Here is a 14,513-nt window from a genome sequence, read left to right as displayed (position 1 = left end):
TCATTGGTTTGTCCCCTGAGCTGGGAAACAAGGACGCTGAGCAAAGAATCGCAAAGGGAATATATTATTTTATATTTTGGATAAGCACACGGCTGTGCCCTCACCGAGTCCATGGCAGATGCTGCTGCAGAGAAAAGCAGCTCAGATCTGTGCCTGATCAGCGACTCTTGCTCACATAATCGCTGAGTGCTTGTCCTGGGCTGGATCCGAGCACCCTGGTCCCACGCAGGTGCTGCAGACAAGTGATCAGTGCTGCAGGAAAGTTCATTGTTCAGAACCCAGGCCCTCTACAGGGAGTGGAATTTCTCCAGGATTCTGGCTGATTGCACCACTGGCCATGGTTCAGGGCCTGGTTTCATTGAAGGATAAATCATGGATCCTATTTTCTCTTCTTATGGGGCATTTCTGCCTGAAATATAAGGAAGAGATAGAAGGAGAACTTGCCCTTGCTGTCAGATAATTAACCATCCTCCTAAAGAGTTTCTGTGGTGGATATGCCCTTTTCAGCTCTTTGTAGCATATCCTGATTTGTTCTGCACATGTTTAAGGGGATGACTTGCTTATGGGAAGTTTTCAGAAATGTAATATTGGGATGTCCTGAATCAACCCCACGTAGTTTCCAATTGCACCTGCTGGTAAAGCCAGAGTGCAAATGAAGAGCAAAGAAGTTTAATTTGTGGCATGTGCAGAGAGAACAGTTATTGTGTGGTGTGGGTGATTTTTGGGTTTTCTCTGTTTTCCCTCCTGTTTGACCTATTTATTGGATTTCCTAAAGCTGAAGGTATTGTGAGAACAATGAACACTTTGGCCAGAAGGTAGCAGGAGAGATCAGAGAAAGAAGTTCAGTTTACATCAATAGACCTAACCATACCAGGAACAATATTAGTATTTCAGAACACGGACAAGTCAGATAATATCCAGCAGATGCAGGAATATTTTTAATGCTGTATGAGACAAGAGAAGGATTCAGTGGTGCAAAAAGCTGTTGAATATTGTCCTTCCCAAGGAGTCCCTCACGATGTTTTCTCATGTAACCTCTTGGAGAGGGATTTATTCTTTCAGGATGCTTTTAATGTTCTCTGCCACTGGAGAGAGCTCTCTCCTATTTGACTTGCTCAGCAGGGCAGAAGTCAGATACCACAATCTATGTGTGAGACTCCCAAAGAGCAGGGATAATAAATGTGTTGGAGTTAGAAATTTTCCTCAAATTCCGTGAAATGTTTTCTTGTCGTTCAATTTGTGGGTGGTCTTGTCATTGAAAATGTGAGCAAAACCAAAACATTTCTAGTGGCAGAGAATGAAGGCATTACTTTATTTTGGCAAGGATGTGCAACAGAAATCATTCCATCCACACAATGCACGGGTTGTGCAGAAAAAATCCTTTCATCAGTCAAGGTTTTCACTGGATTGTTCTCCTGCTTATACATTGAAAACCCAGGGAAATTCATTCTTTCAGTGCTCATGGGTGCCGTGTTACACAGTTTGTAGTATTTGATTCTCTATTGATCCCTTCACGTTTAATGTTATTTCAATTCCCATTCTTGGATATCTCCACTCTCTTTTCCCATACCAAGTGTCTCTGACCATGCCAGGGGTGATGTTTGGAGTTGATGTTCATTAATGTTTGTTATCTTTTGTGTATGTTCTGTGCTGCTCCCAGTCTGCTGAGATGATCAGCTCAGGGCTGCAGTGCTGAAACAGTCCCTTGAAAAGGAACTTCAGTTCCTTTCCCCCTGGGCAAAGGTGAACAAAGCCCCTGACTGAAGGTATATAGGGAAATGTTAAACTTCTTCTCATTTCCCTCAGTATGAGAAAGGTATCACAGAAATGCAGAACGACTGAGGTTGGAAGGGACCTCTGGAGGTGATTGGGTCTGCCCTGCTGTGGCAGGAGTGTCTGGAGCTGTTTGCCAAGGACCATGTCCAGGTGGCTTTTGAATATCTCCAGGGACAGTGGCTGAGCCTCTGGAGATTTTCAAAGGCTGTCTGAGCACAATAACACATGGACACAAATGAATTTGCATGAGAATAGATAACTGTAAAAATGTACTATACCAATAAATTCTACTTATGATCATCCTCCATTATTGTTTATCATGGGATCTCTTACGGGACAATATTGTTTTTTCAGATGTCAGGTTAATTCCACATGCAAATGTGTTTCTTTGAACAGAGGGGATTTTAATGTGGAGCACAGTATTTGTACAAAACTCTCCTCAGCTGGTTTCAGCTGGGAGAGCTGCAGATTCTCTCCTCTTCTGTGGAATTACCCACACTAACACAATCTCACTATTGCACTGGAAACAATTCTATTCTCCTGTTTTCTACAGCTGCATGTTCTGCATGGCAAATGCCAAGTGCAAAGCCACTGCTTAGTGGGGCAATCTGGGGCCCTGCCATGAAAGGAGGGCTTTAGGTCAATGAAACACTCACTGTCAGAGGTGTCAGCAAAAGCAGCTTTAATACAAATGTACCAAGGCCTGGCACAGTCCAACAGCAATGCTCACTCTGCAGCTCTGATACAGGGATGGAACAGGGACAGGAACATCGAATTAGAATTGATTTGGAATGATTGATGTGGAGGCTGGGGACTGGGAAAGGTGTTGAGGTGTAAAAGGAAATCCCTCCCATTGAGTGATGAGGTACAGAAAGGACCCCCCTGCTTTCTAAACTCCTTCTCAGAGCAGGTTTGCATGGATCCAATCCTGGTCCCAGACTTCATCAGGACTTTATGTCTATGGGATTATACCAGCACTTAATCATTGACATTTCCCTCATGTGCATTGATTCCACTGTTTTTGTCTAAAGGAGTATTCTAAAAATATAAATCTGCCTGAGAGACTGGGAAAAGGTGTGAAATGCTTGAGAAAATGATTCTGGGTGTCATTGGAAAATCAGGATAAAAATCCTGGTGAATGACTCCCCCTGAATTGTGCTGTGGTGGCAGAATGCACTAAATGAGCATTTCTCTGGATTTGGATTTGCCATGCACATTTCCCACAGCTGCTGCAAGGGCTGAGGGTCTTCTCTGGGTGTCTGCAGGGCCTGAGGCTCTGACCTGAGCAAGCTGAATGCAGCACATCTTGCTGTGTGCTGTGCAAGGCTCTCTTGCAGGCAGCAGGATCTCAGCCAGGGGCAGAAAAGCCTTATTTCCCCTGCAGGATGTGGTTAACTTATTTTCTCAAAAGCAGGGGAGGGTTAATGCTGCCTGCTGTAAGTGAGTCACAAATGGTGACCACAGCATCCTGCCTGTAGCTTGTGAGAGGGGGATGAGCTGGGGAAGGTGTGAGCTGGGCTCTGTTAGGTAAGAACCAAATTGCCATGGAAACTATCACTCCATCAAACCACCCGAAATTACTTCCTGGTGACCCCTTGCTAGAACAAACTGGATTTCAGCAATCTCTGTCCCAGGTTCAGAAGAAAAAGCACAGAAAACCCACAGCATTTTGGTCTAGAAAAACTTTATTTTTGTCACTGCTGCAGGAGTATAAAATGCACATGAGATATATTTGACATAAGGAATACAGACTTAATAAAAAATGGGCTTGAATTCCCTCAGCAGCACTACTGCAGTGGCACAGGCAGTAACACAACATGCCTGGGAAAGGTGCTTTCAAAAGCCCAGATATCTTGAGTGAGCATTGGAGTTTTCAAAGCTATTGAAGCAGCTTGGACACTTGTGTGCAAATGCCACAGGAGTGGGGAGATACTTAGCAGGAGCATGAGGATAAATCCAGTCCCCTCAATTATCAGAGGAGAGCAAAAACAGCAAAAGCATTTCAAACTGTTCAGTGGAAATCATGTGGCCAGGCAGGAGTGAACAGTGTTCAATGTCTTCAGGGGAAGCTGCTGCCTTGTGTCCTGGCTGGTCTCTGTCACTGCTCTGGCCCTGCTTGTTCAAGCCCCTTGTGCTGCTGGTTCACGTTCTTTGCTGCTCTTCCTTGGGCTCCTCTTGCCTTCATTCCACATGACTGGAACAGCAAAAGGGGGTTTAAAAGACATTTAATGAAACTGGGCCTAGGAACCAGTGTTTGATAGCTGTGAGCTCCCTCACCTCAGAGAAGAAACAGCTTGATACTCATGAGGGTGTTGATGGCGATGCTCTTTGCCAGCAGGACTCTCAAACCCAGCACAGCCATGGACAGCATGTTCACTCTCTGCCCTTCAGCATCTGCTCAGGGACCAGAAAAGAGCAGAGAGATCATGGTCTAGGTGTTGCTGGTGTGATCTTGGCAGAAAGTGGGACAATGACCTGGGGATGGTGTCAGGGACAGGAAGAGCAGCAAAGGAACAGACGATAGAGAACATGGCAACAACAGGGGAGCCCAGGGTCTGTCTCTGCTGCTTTTGGCTTCCTGGGGCTTGTGTGTCACTGCAGGAGCAACCTTGCAACAGCAGCTTGTGTCTGGTGAAGGTGTTGTGTTGTGCCTCCTGTGGGCTGGAGCAAATCCATTTCCATGCCTTTATCCCCCAAGCAGCAATGCACCTTCACCACCTGTTTGGGTAACTCACCTTGTGCTGAGGGCTCTGTGCTGTTGCAAACCCTCTCACTGGGCCCTGCCACTGGTTCTTCAGTCTCCTCTTCTGCAGCATGATAAAAAAAAGGCATTTTAAACTATATACACATTTTACAGGATTACAAGAAATGTTCATGTGACATTTCCTGTAGGAACTTGAGGAAAGTTGGGCTGATCAGATGATCAGTTATTAATTCCAACATTAATTTCTGGTGACAATTTCTCCATGTAACCACGTGAAACAGAAATATTCCTGCATTGTTTTGGTTTTACTATTTGAAACACCTTCAGGACTGCAAAAACCATCCTGCAAACTATAACAATGTACTTAGTTTAAAAACCCTCACAGCACACCCTATCTTTAACTTTTTGCAGGATTTAGAAAGGCTGTTCCAGCTTGTGCTGCAGAAGGTTTGTTGCTACAGGGTAAAATATTTAGTCAGAAGGAAATGCACATTTTGAACAAATAGATTGTGTCTTTCCTCTTCTCCCCAAAAAAGGTATCTCCAAGTAATTAAATGGTAGAAAGCATGCTTTGATGCTTTGAAACATCTTTCAGCTCTCCCTGCAGAAATCCCCAAAGCCTTTCTCATTTCTGCTGGCTGCCCAGGGCATTGCTGTCAAGAAGGAGAACACAAAGCCCCACAGGCCACTGTCTCCAGAAACAAGTGACAGCTGTGCCACCAAACTGTACCTGGCCGTGCTGTCATCGTGCTGCTGTCGAATTTGGCCGTGCAGGTCACCTCTGTGTCGTTTGTCACACTGACCACTTGAATTGCATTGTACAGCCCCTCTGGTGTCAAAATGGATGTGCTCTGTTCATACACGACCTCCTTAGAGGGCATCTCCAAGCTGATGCTCTTTGTCTGAATATTCCTTGCCAAACAAGCTGCTTTGCCAGGACTGCCACCTTCTTCCAGTTTCTTTGATTTCATCACAATGATTTCAGGTTCATGAATTTTTGAAATATCTGTAAAGAAAAGCATGGTTTGGAGAGGTTTTTATTCCAGATTTGCCCAAGTGCTGAATGATCGAAAATTCACCTGTACTCCAGCAGTGACTAATTTGTAACATTCTCATTTACTGTCTTTGGGGTTATCATTCCTTCCCAATAGAGGTGCAAGTAATGAAGGATGATTGCTTAAACTCCCAGCCAGCTGTCTTACACAAAAACTATTGCTGTGAAAAGAATTTAGTAGCCAAGAAATCATTGTGATACCATGATTAAAAAAAAATACCTTTGCTTCTAGATCAGGGTTTTTATGGAGAATAAATGGTCATCAAAAAAAAACCATTGTCAGAGCTTAACTCAGATTAACAATTTGAATTAGAGTAAAAACATGGAACTCAAAGGAAACCTCCAGCAGTGTTCCTTGCCAGAAAGGGCTCAGCTTATGAAAGGCTGTCACACACATCCACTAAGATTTACGTGTTTGCTTTGGCAGGAGCACCCTGAGGGGTCTCTTGGGTAAAGAGAGGTGCTTTAGGCATTTTCCATGGTGTCTGCCTTGCAGGTGGGTCAAGAGATCCCTCAGGTCTAACAATTTGTTCATCCTGGGGTACTGATGGAAGTTTGATCAAGGGGCTCTGATTTTACGCCCTTTCCCCATCAGCCCTGTGGCACTGCTGAGGAACTGAGGTGAAGCCAAATCGTGCTCTGCCACAACTTCATGGGTCAGCTCTCCTGACCAAACAGGCAGAACTACACACTTGTCCACACCTGCAGCAACCAGACACCCAACACAAACCAAACATTTCCTTCCCAGGTGTTTTACCATGGCCGGCCAGAGCCTGTCAGTCCTGTGCATTCTGTGTTCTCTGAGAAGACCTTGAAAGGCTTTTCATGTGGTCTCCTCTCCAGGCTTTCCAAACAGCCACAATACAAACAAGCTGCTTCTCTGCAATAGCTCCCTGGGCAAGATCTTCAGCAAGAAATATCGTACATGAAGCAATTGTAGTTCAGAGAGCAGAAAATTTGTTTTATCTGACCCCAGAATCCTCACTTGAGCCCCACTATGTAGAATTTAATAACAATCCAGCCATTAATTCCTACCACCGCTTGCTTCTGACAGGTATTTGTGTTTTATGAACTGAAACAATTAAATTCCTTTTTTCACCCCCATCTCAATTTTAAATGAAGTTTTAGAAAGGAAGAAAGGTTACTTACTTGGTACAACTGTGAGACTCGTCCCCGGTCCAAGTATAAGCTTAGCTGTTGTCACAGTGGTAGGACTCATTCCAATAACTCACTCTTTCCTCATGGTGCTCAAAAGTTTTGTAAAGTAGGAGATGAAAAGCCAAATATTAGTCCTAATTATCCATGGCTTCAAGTCCATGAGAGTATCCAGAAGTACCTGTACTTCCAAAAGTAGCAAGGAAGAATGTGAATTCAATAGTTCGATGATTTCAAATTTCTTGATTGAGTATAGACGTTACAACTTCTCCCTTTTCTCCACCTTTTAGAACCCTCATGAGCTCTTTTAGGTGTCCAGGATAAAAGGCAATATAGAAAGAATGTTTTATTTCTCTACTCAATAGTTGCAGTCTCCCATGTCCTTTCTTTCCCTAAATATCTCATTCTTTTCCCCTCTTTTTCTTTTTGTACAGGTGCCTATTCTGCTTATATCACTGTGCTATAGTACCCCCATCACAATGATATATTTCCTTGCAAAAACTGTCTCTGTTCCACTACACAGAATTTTGGATTATACAGGCAGTCACATGACTTCTTCAGTGGTTTTAGACCCACCTGAAAAAACACCATATGGCTTTCAAAGAAGGATCTCAAATAATATCAGAAAGGTTGAGTTGTAAATGAGAGCTTGGGGATGACATGACACCTCTGGAAAATCTGAGGAAGTTAAGCAAAAAGAAAAAAAGTAAAATAATCAGTACTTCTTGTGTTATTTCAAAGCATTTCTTAGAATACAACCTATTTCTGCTACTTCTCTTCTTGTAGCCACTAGGAGTCGTGTGACAGGAGCACTGAGATGCAGCAGGCTGGCTCTGAGGGTGTTTGGAGGAGTGAATTAAAAGCAGAAGGCTCAGGAAGATCAGAAATTGCTCAAGTGACCTTCCAGCTGGGAATTCCCCTTGATAGCCCAGGGTGAAATGCATCCCGAAATCTTTTAGCATGGAGCCAGTTCAGATGCCAGTGTCTCTCTTTCACTCTGTCTGGCTGTTGCTCAAGGATTCCCCCAGTTTAGCAAGGTCATGGAAATAAATGTAATCTTTGTGAGTTTGTGGCTGTTCCAGCTGCTGCATCTGCTGTATCTCACATGAGGTGCTGGCTGTCGTAGTTTGAAAGACAGGTGTCTGCCAAAGAAGGTGGGAACCTTTTCTGGAATGGAAAAAATGATCCCCTTCGATCTGAATTATTGTAACTTTGAAATTCGGGGTTTTCAGGCAGAGTGATAGGATAATGAACACCAGTTTTTTACCAGTATGTGTGTGTATAACAAGGCAAGCAAGCAACAGCACCGGCAGCAGCACCAAACAGCAGGAAACCCCAGTCCCAGCTGCTCTGGGCTGCAGGCACTTTCCCCTTGGGTGCAGTTCTGGGCTCAGCCAGCAGGGGCGCTGCTGGCTCCCGGCCGGGCAGGGCGGGTGCAATGATTGCCCAGCAGGGGGCGCTGTGGTGCGAGCTCGGCCGCCCCTCTCTTCTTGTGGGTAATGGGGACTCAGCTGGCAGGAGAGATGGAGAGATGGAGAGATGGAGAGATGGAGAAGGGACTTCCTTTATAAACTCACAGGAGCAGCCGATCCCAGTGCCCTCTTCCATTCTAGCTTCTGCTTCAAAGTTCCTGGTACAGCTCGGTTTGCAAACCAGAGGGACACAAGGATCATCTGCTCCTGTAAGTCTGTAAAGAGAGCCCTTTCTCCATCCCTTGGGTCTGTAAAGGGAGCTCCTTCTCCATCCCTTCCCCCCCCACTGAGCCCCCATTAACAGTGTGAAAAGGCGGCCGAGCTCGCGCCACAGCGCCCCCTGCTGGGCAATCATCGCACCCGCCCTGCCCGGCTGGGAGCCAGCAGCGCCCCTGCTGGCTGTGCCCGGAACTGCACCCAAGGGGAAAGTGCCTGCAGCCCAGACCAGCTGGGACTGGTGTCTGGGTCTGTTTGGTGCCAATGAATAAGAGGTTTTTTGTTCGAGTTTGTGAGAAAAAACACTAATTTTAACATTTTCAAGATTTATTAATCTTCAACCAATACAACCAAGGACTGAGTAAGAATAAAGGTACGGCGCTGGGAAAGGATGTAACACGCAATATGTACCCTTGCACAGTCCATGTAACTGAACTGTTTTCTAGTCCATAACTAACCACTTTGCCCAGAGGGTTCCCAGGGAAGTCAGTGCTATGTGCACAACTGAATGAAGAATGCACAACTTCCACCTTCCACCTTCCTACCCACTGAGACCCTCTGTCTCACTGTAGAATGCTGTAAACGTGGCTAAGCAAGATTCCCACTTCCCACAGCCATGCTCAGTGTCCCTGAGGCAGGAGGGCTGGGAGGTGCAGCAGAGGCCAGAGCAGAGATGACCCTGCTGCCCATGCTGAAGGTCAGGATGATGCAGGAGATGTCAAGTGATGGTGGAACAAATATTGACCCTTCAGCCCATAGGGTTCCCCAGACAGAAGTAACTGGACATGTCCTGAGCAGATCTCAGACTCCATGCACAATTCATGTTGGAGCTGCTCCTGACAGGAGCTGTGGTCTCATGGAATAAGTAGCCCATGTCAGAGCAGCTTTTCTGGGACAACCTGCAGGTACCCACACTGAAGCAGTCTGTTCCTGAAGGACTACACTGTGAAATACAGACCCACACTGCAGGAGTTTGTGAAGTAACTGCAGCCAATGCAATGAACCAAAGTTGAAAAATTCCTGGAGTCACATCAGCAACAGACTCAACACTCCAGAGAAGGAGAAGGACATGAGAGGGAAGAAGTGGCAAACACATGTAATGAACTGACACTTTCATTCCCCATCCCTGCGCAATGACTGGTTATATACTTTTAGATTTGTCCCTTTTTTTCTCATTATGCAACACTGATTTCATTCACAAAACCTTAAATTAATTTCTCCAAGTCCATGTGTTTGCCCATGGTGGAAGGGCAGTGACACCTCCCTGTCCTTATCTCAGTACACAAGCCTTGCATGTTTTCCCCATTTCCTCAAAGAGGGACACTGATATATCAGCTTCCTGAGCCCCTGGAGGACAACTAAAGCCTATTCATCACAACTTCTCAACTCCTTCTTCCTTATCAGCTGCTCTGTAGCAGCCACCCAGAGCAATGTCACCCCTGCTGATCTGCCTTTGATAAACAGCCTGGCTGCATCCACCACAGCACTCTGGCAGCTACAGCAACACATCCCCATCATCCCATGGCTCTGCAGCCAAGGCACAGAGCAAAAATGAGGCCATGCTGGACAGGAGCCCAGGCAACGTGCACTAAACCTGCACTTGCCCAAACAGCCTGGGCAGTTGCCAGAACAGATCCTCCTCACCATAAATGGCAGCAGCCCTTCTCCCAGCCCTCCCTCCACTGCCTTTTAGTGCCACCAAGCCAGAGGGATGTTTCCTGCACCTGCCATTGCCTGACAAGAGCCCTGGGAAGCAGCTGCTAGAAAGAAATGCTGAGATATCAGACATCTGTCTTCCCCATCTGGCAGTTTTTGATCCATTTTACTACAGAGCTTGCTCCACAGTAATACGTTGCTGCATCCCCCTGCTCTGCTGCCAGGATCCGCAGTGTGAAGCTGTTCTTGGAGCTCTCCAGTATTCCCTTAAAGTGATCTTGGAAACCTTCCCCATAATAATGACCCTCCCTGTAAATCCATACCAGAGAGCCCCGTGGGCCCTGACGGTACCAGCTCATTACGTAGCTGCCCATGGAACCCCCCTTCATGCTGCACTGGAAGGTGCCTGGATCTCCCTCTCGCACGGTCAGTTGCCTGGGGTGCTGCTCCAAGGCCACCTGGCCAGTGACTGCTGCAGAGAGCAAGAACAAGCCACAGTCACTGCAAGATTCAGCAGAGCTCAGGGCAATGCTGGTGAGGCTTTGGACTGGCACTGCACCAGTGGGAGGACAAAATCCTCCTCTTTGAAGCCAGCTGAAACAGATGGGCAGAGCTGGTAGCAGCTATAAAGGCTAACAAAGAAGGACATTCCACATTTCTCTCCTTCCTTTTCCCCGTCAGACAGGAAGCTTTTTCTGATTTTCCCCAAAGAACCACAAAGCATTTGCACCATGGCTTGACAAAGACCTTTGCCTTGCCAAGACAGGAGGGTGAGGAACCCACTCTGCTGTCCCTGAAAGTGCTCTAGGTGAGCCCAGCAGAGACACAGGCCTGTCACAGGCCATGGGGCTTGTGCCCTGTGCTGCCATCCTGCAGCTGGTGTGTGCCAGAGGGGCCGCAGTGCCCCAGGAGCAGAGTGTCCAGTGCCAGGGCAGAGCGCTGGGCCCCAAGCTCTGAGTGCAGCAGGGAGGTGCCCTGCGTGTGCCCAGGCTGCAGAGGAGGCAGCTTGGATGGAGGTGACGAGCTGACAGGCACAAGAGGAGCAGGGCTGCTCTCAGCGTGCTCCACAGGCACGGCTGGGCAGCTGGAGCCGGGGAACAGGTGCGGCTGCAAGCGCCCAGCACAGCTGCCCAGAGCCCTGCAGAGCACAGGGCTCAGCTCCTGGGGCCAGCAGCCCTTCCCTGCACTTACCTACAATGGGCAATAAGCCCACGCACAGGGCACTCCACATGGCCAGGCCGCTCTGGCTCGCCTCTCTCCACCTTCTCTCTGCCTGCACAACAGCTCTGCCCACACCTGCCCTGCCTGCGCCTCTGGCACTGCTCTCAGGGCCAGTCCCTCCTGCTCCCTCCCTCTGCCTGTGACAGCACTGAGGGGAGGTGGGGCAGGAGGAGCACTACTTGAAGCTCTCTGTGCCCTCCCGGCTGTCTCTCATTCTGCATGCTGCAAGAACAGACTGTTTGTTGGGCAGGAAATGCTGTGCTGGCCTAAAGGGGACGTGTTTCTCTGCGGCCAGCCCTGCCCTTTCTCTCAGCAAGTCTTGCATGCGGCTGCTGCTGGGAATTTGGAGCTAACCAGGGTGGCTGTCAGCTTGTCCTTCCCCTGGTTCCCTGGTCCTGGCTCTGCTGAGCTGCTGCTCCCACATGGGACAGCCCAGGATCCCAGCTGGGCTTGGCCAGGGCACCCCTAAGCCAAAGTGCTCCTCACCTGCTCCCTGCACTCTGGCCCAGCCCCCTACTCCCTCCCAGTGATGACACTTCTCCACCTGCCTCCTTCTGCCAAAGCCCTCCCGGACCCCTGCCCATCAGCAAAGGCAGCCCAGGACTCTGCAGGGACCAGGCTGCTCAGCAGAGCCAGGACACTCCCTGCCCTGTGTCCTCCTCCTGCTCCTCAGCAGGAACCCAGGGCTCTTCCTGTGACCACAGACTGGGACAGCTCTGAGCCCTGGCAGTGTCATTGTCCTGACTGCCACCACTCTTCTGGCAGCATTGCCCACTCCACAGACTGTCTTCATCCTCACCCTCTGCCCTCTTTCCCTGGGTACTTGTACATGGTGCCTTGTGCTGGGAATCGTTAGGAGAGGGGGAAAAAAGGAGGTGGAGAGGGTAGAAAAGCTCACTGAGAAAGGAAGCTTTAGCCTGGGAATGGGAAGACTTGGGTGCACGGCCAGGGTAGATTTGTCTAGTCTGGAAATAGGAGGCTAAGGTCCCCATACTTCTCTCAGCCTCTTTAGGAGGGGAAGTGGAGAGGGATGCTCTCTCTGGTACGTTGTAATAGGTCATGTGACAGTGATCAAAAGCTGCACCAGGGGAGGTTTAGGCTGGATATTAGCAAGCATTTCTTTACTGAGAGATTAGTGAAACATTGCATCCTAGCGAGGTGCTCGATGCCCCAAGCCTGTCCGTGTTTAAGAGATTTTCGGACAATGCCTTTTTAAACATGCAGCAACTTTCTATCAGCCCTGAAAGTGGTTCAGCAATTGGACTAAAGAGTCATTGCAGCTCACTTTAAGTGGAAAAAGTCCTCTTTTCTCTCTCCCCTGCCTTCCACTCCTCTTCCCCAAGAGCCCCCAGGACCAGTGAGACCCCATTTCCCTGATCCAGGCACAGCCCACTCACTGACTGTCCCTTGCATGGGCTGGGACCCACGTGCACATGCAGGAGGGGAGGAAGCGGATGGAGTGCAGGCACACCCCAGGTGTCTCTCTGCTCCCTCCAGGGTGCAGTAATAGAGTGCCCTGTCCCCCAGCTCCAACCTGCTGATGGTCAGTGTCCCAGAGCTCTGGACAGCACAGCAGGAAAACCTCCTGTGGGCCAAAGGGGCTGTGTGGCTGTAGGAGCCTCCCTGGCCCTGGCACTGCAGCACTGCAGGGCTTCACCAGGACACTGCTGACACCAGGCCATGTAACTATAGGAGGCTTTGGGGCTGTAAGTGCAACAGAGGGTCGCAGTGTTCTCTGCTGGCACCACACTGCAGAGGTGGTTGCTTGCATCTCATCACCTTGAAATGCATCTGAATGAAGATCAGGCCCTTTGCATCACTGCTTTGCTCTCAGTGGTGCAAGGAGATGGCCCCAAAAGGGTCAAAGGAAGCAGCAAAGGTGTTGCCAAAGCCCAGGTGCTTTGTGTGTTCCACTTAAGAACAGGACGAAGGAAGGCAAAGTGGGACTGGAGCCAGGCAGTCACCAGGCTGACTGGATGACAGAAAAAACTTTGAACATCCTCTACAGAACAGAACATTGCAACTGAGACTCAGAAGAAGGAAAGCTTCAGTGTTGAGAAAAGATCTCTTCATGAAAGACCAGGATCACTTGTGCTGCATGGGGACGGCTCCTGATTTCTTGGGAACAGCTGTGAACCAATTTGGAATTTCACCACCCTCAAATTTTGTGACTGCTGAGCCAGACCCGAGCAGGTTTGTGTTAAAGCTCAGCTGGGTTTCCTGTCCCCGTGTGAATAGCGCAGAAGTATCGAGCAGAGTCGTGGGGGTGCAGAGTGAGCAGGGAGAGATAAGCCTGGGACAGGGAATTGTCCCGGGACATCTTGGAGCGACCCTGCACTGACTGGTCAAAATAAAGAATTGTCGGATCAGCACCAATAAAGGACACCCATTCCAGGCTGCCTCCGGGTGTTTGACGGTACCAGTAAATTCCAAAACTCTTAAAGGTGTATCCGGACCCGCGGCAGGAGAGGGTCACGGAGTCCCCGGGCGCTCGCAGCCCTCCGCCGGCCTCCTGCAGCCTCGGCTGTGCCCAGAGCCCTGCGGAGGGAGAGCGCAGCAATCGGGCAGGGAGCGAGCACGGCCCGAGGGCGCTGTCCCGGGGTCCCGGTGCCCCCGGCCCGCCACAGCCACAGCCGCACCTCGCTTCTCCGGGAAAACTCCCGTGCCCGGGGTGATGCCCTGCGAGCGCTCCCGGGGCTGGGCCGCACCTGCTTCAGCTATTGCGGCCGAACCCACGGGCAGAGCCTGTCCCTGTCCCATCCTCTGTCCCTGGTCCTGCTGCAGCAACTTCGCTGTCGCTGTCCCTGTCCCTGTCCCTGTCCCTGTCCTGTCCCTGTCCCTGTCCCTGTCGCTGTCCCTGTCCCTGTCCCCGTCCCTCCCTCCCCGCCCCGCTCGCTCCCTCCCCGCCCGGCTCTCACCTGCCGGCCACCAGGCCAAGGCCAAGGCCAGCAGCCCCGGCCCCAGCCCGGCCGCCATCGTGCCCGGCCCCGGCTCCGCGGCAGCCGCACAGGAGCCGAGCGGAGCCGCGCTCGGGCCGCTCCCGCCCGGCCCCGCCTCGCCGGGGCAGCGCCGGCGCCTCTGCCCGCCCCGACACACCCGCCCCGGGCCCCGGGCCCTGCCCCGGGCAGGAGCAGCGCCGGCCACGGCCGGGCCGCGGGCAGCGAGCGGCGCTGCGCCCTTGGAGAGCGCCTGGGGCCCGAGGGAGCCGAGCGCTCCGTGCCCAGCGCGCCCAGAAATTCGCCCTCGCAGCACAGAAGGT

General features: G+C 50.0%; 1 protein-coding gene and 1 pseudogene across 1 annotated transcript in view; both read right to left on the bottom strand.

The window, feature by feature from the left end:
• Nucleotides 1-14,513, bottom strand: part of LOC130264135 (M1-specific T cell receptor alpha chain-like) — a 215,500-nt gene that overhangs the window by 130,360 nt on the left and 70,627 nt on the right. The gene's annotated exons all lie outside the window — the stretch shown is intronic.
• LOC130264140 (T cell receptor delta constant-like) lies at nucleotides 2,800-8,012 on the bottom strand (annotated as a pseudogene).

The sequence above is a fragment of the Oenanthe melanoleuca genome, chromosome 27 (genome assembly GCF_029582105.1).
Source record: "Oenanthe melanoleuca isolate GR-GAL-2019-014 chromosome 27, OMel1.0, whole genome shotgun sequence".
In the NCBI taxonomy this organism is placed as follows: domain Eukaryota; kingdom Metazoa; phylum Chordata; class Aves; order Passeriformes; family Muscicapidae; genus Oenanthe; species Oenanthe melanoleuca.
Note: the sequence above shows the minus strand (reverse complement) of the source record. Positions and strands in the feature narration are given on the sequence as shown.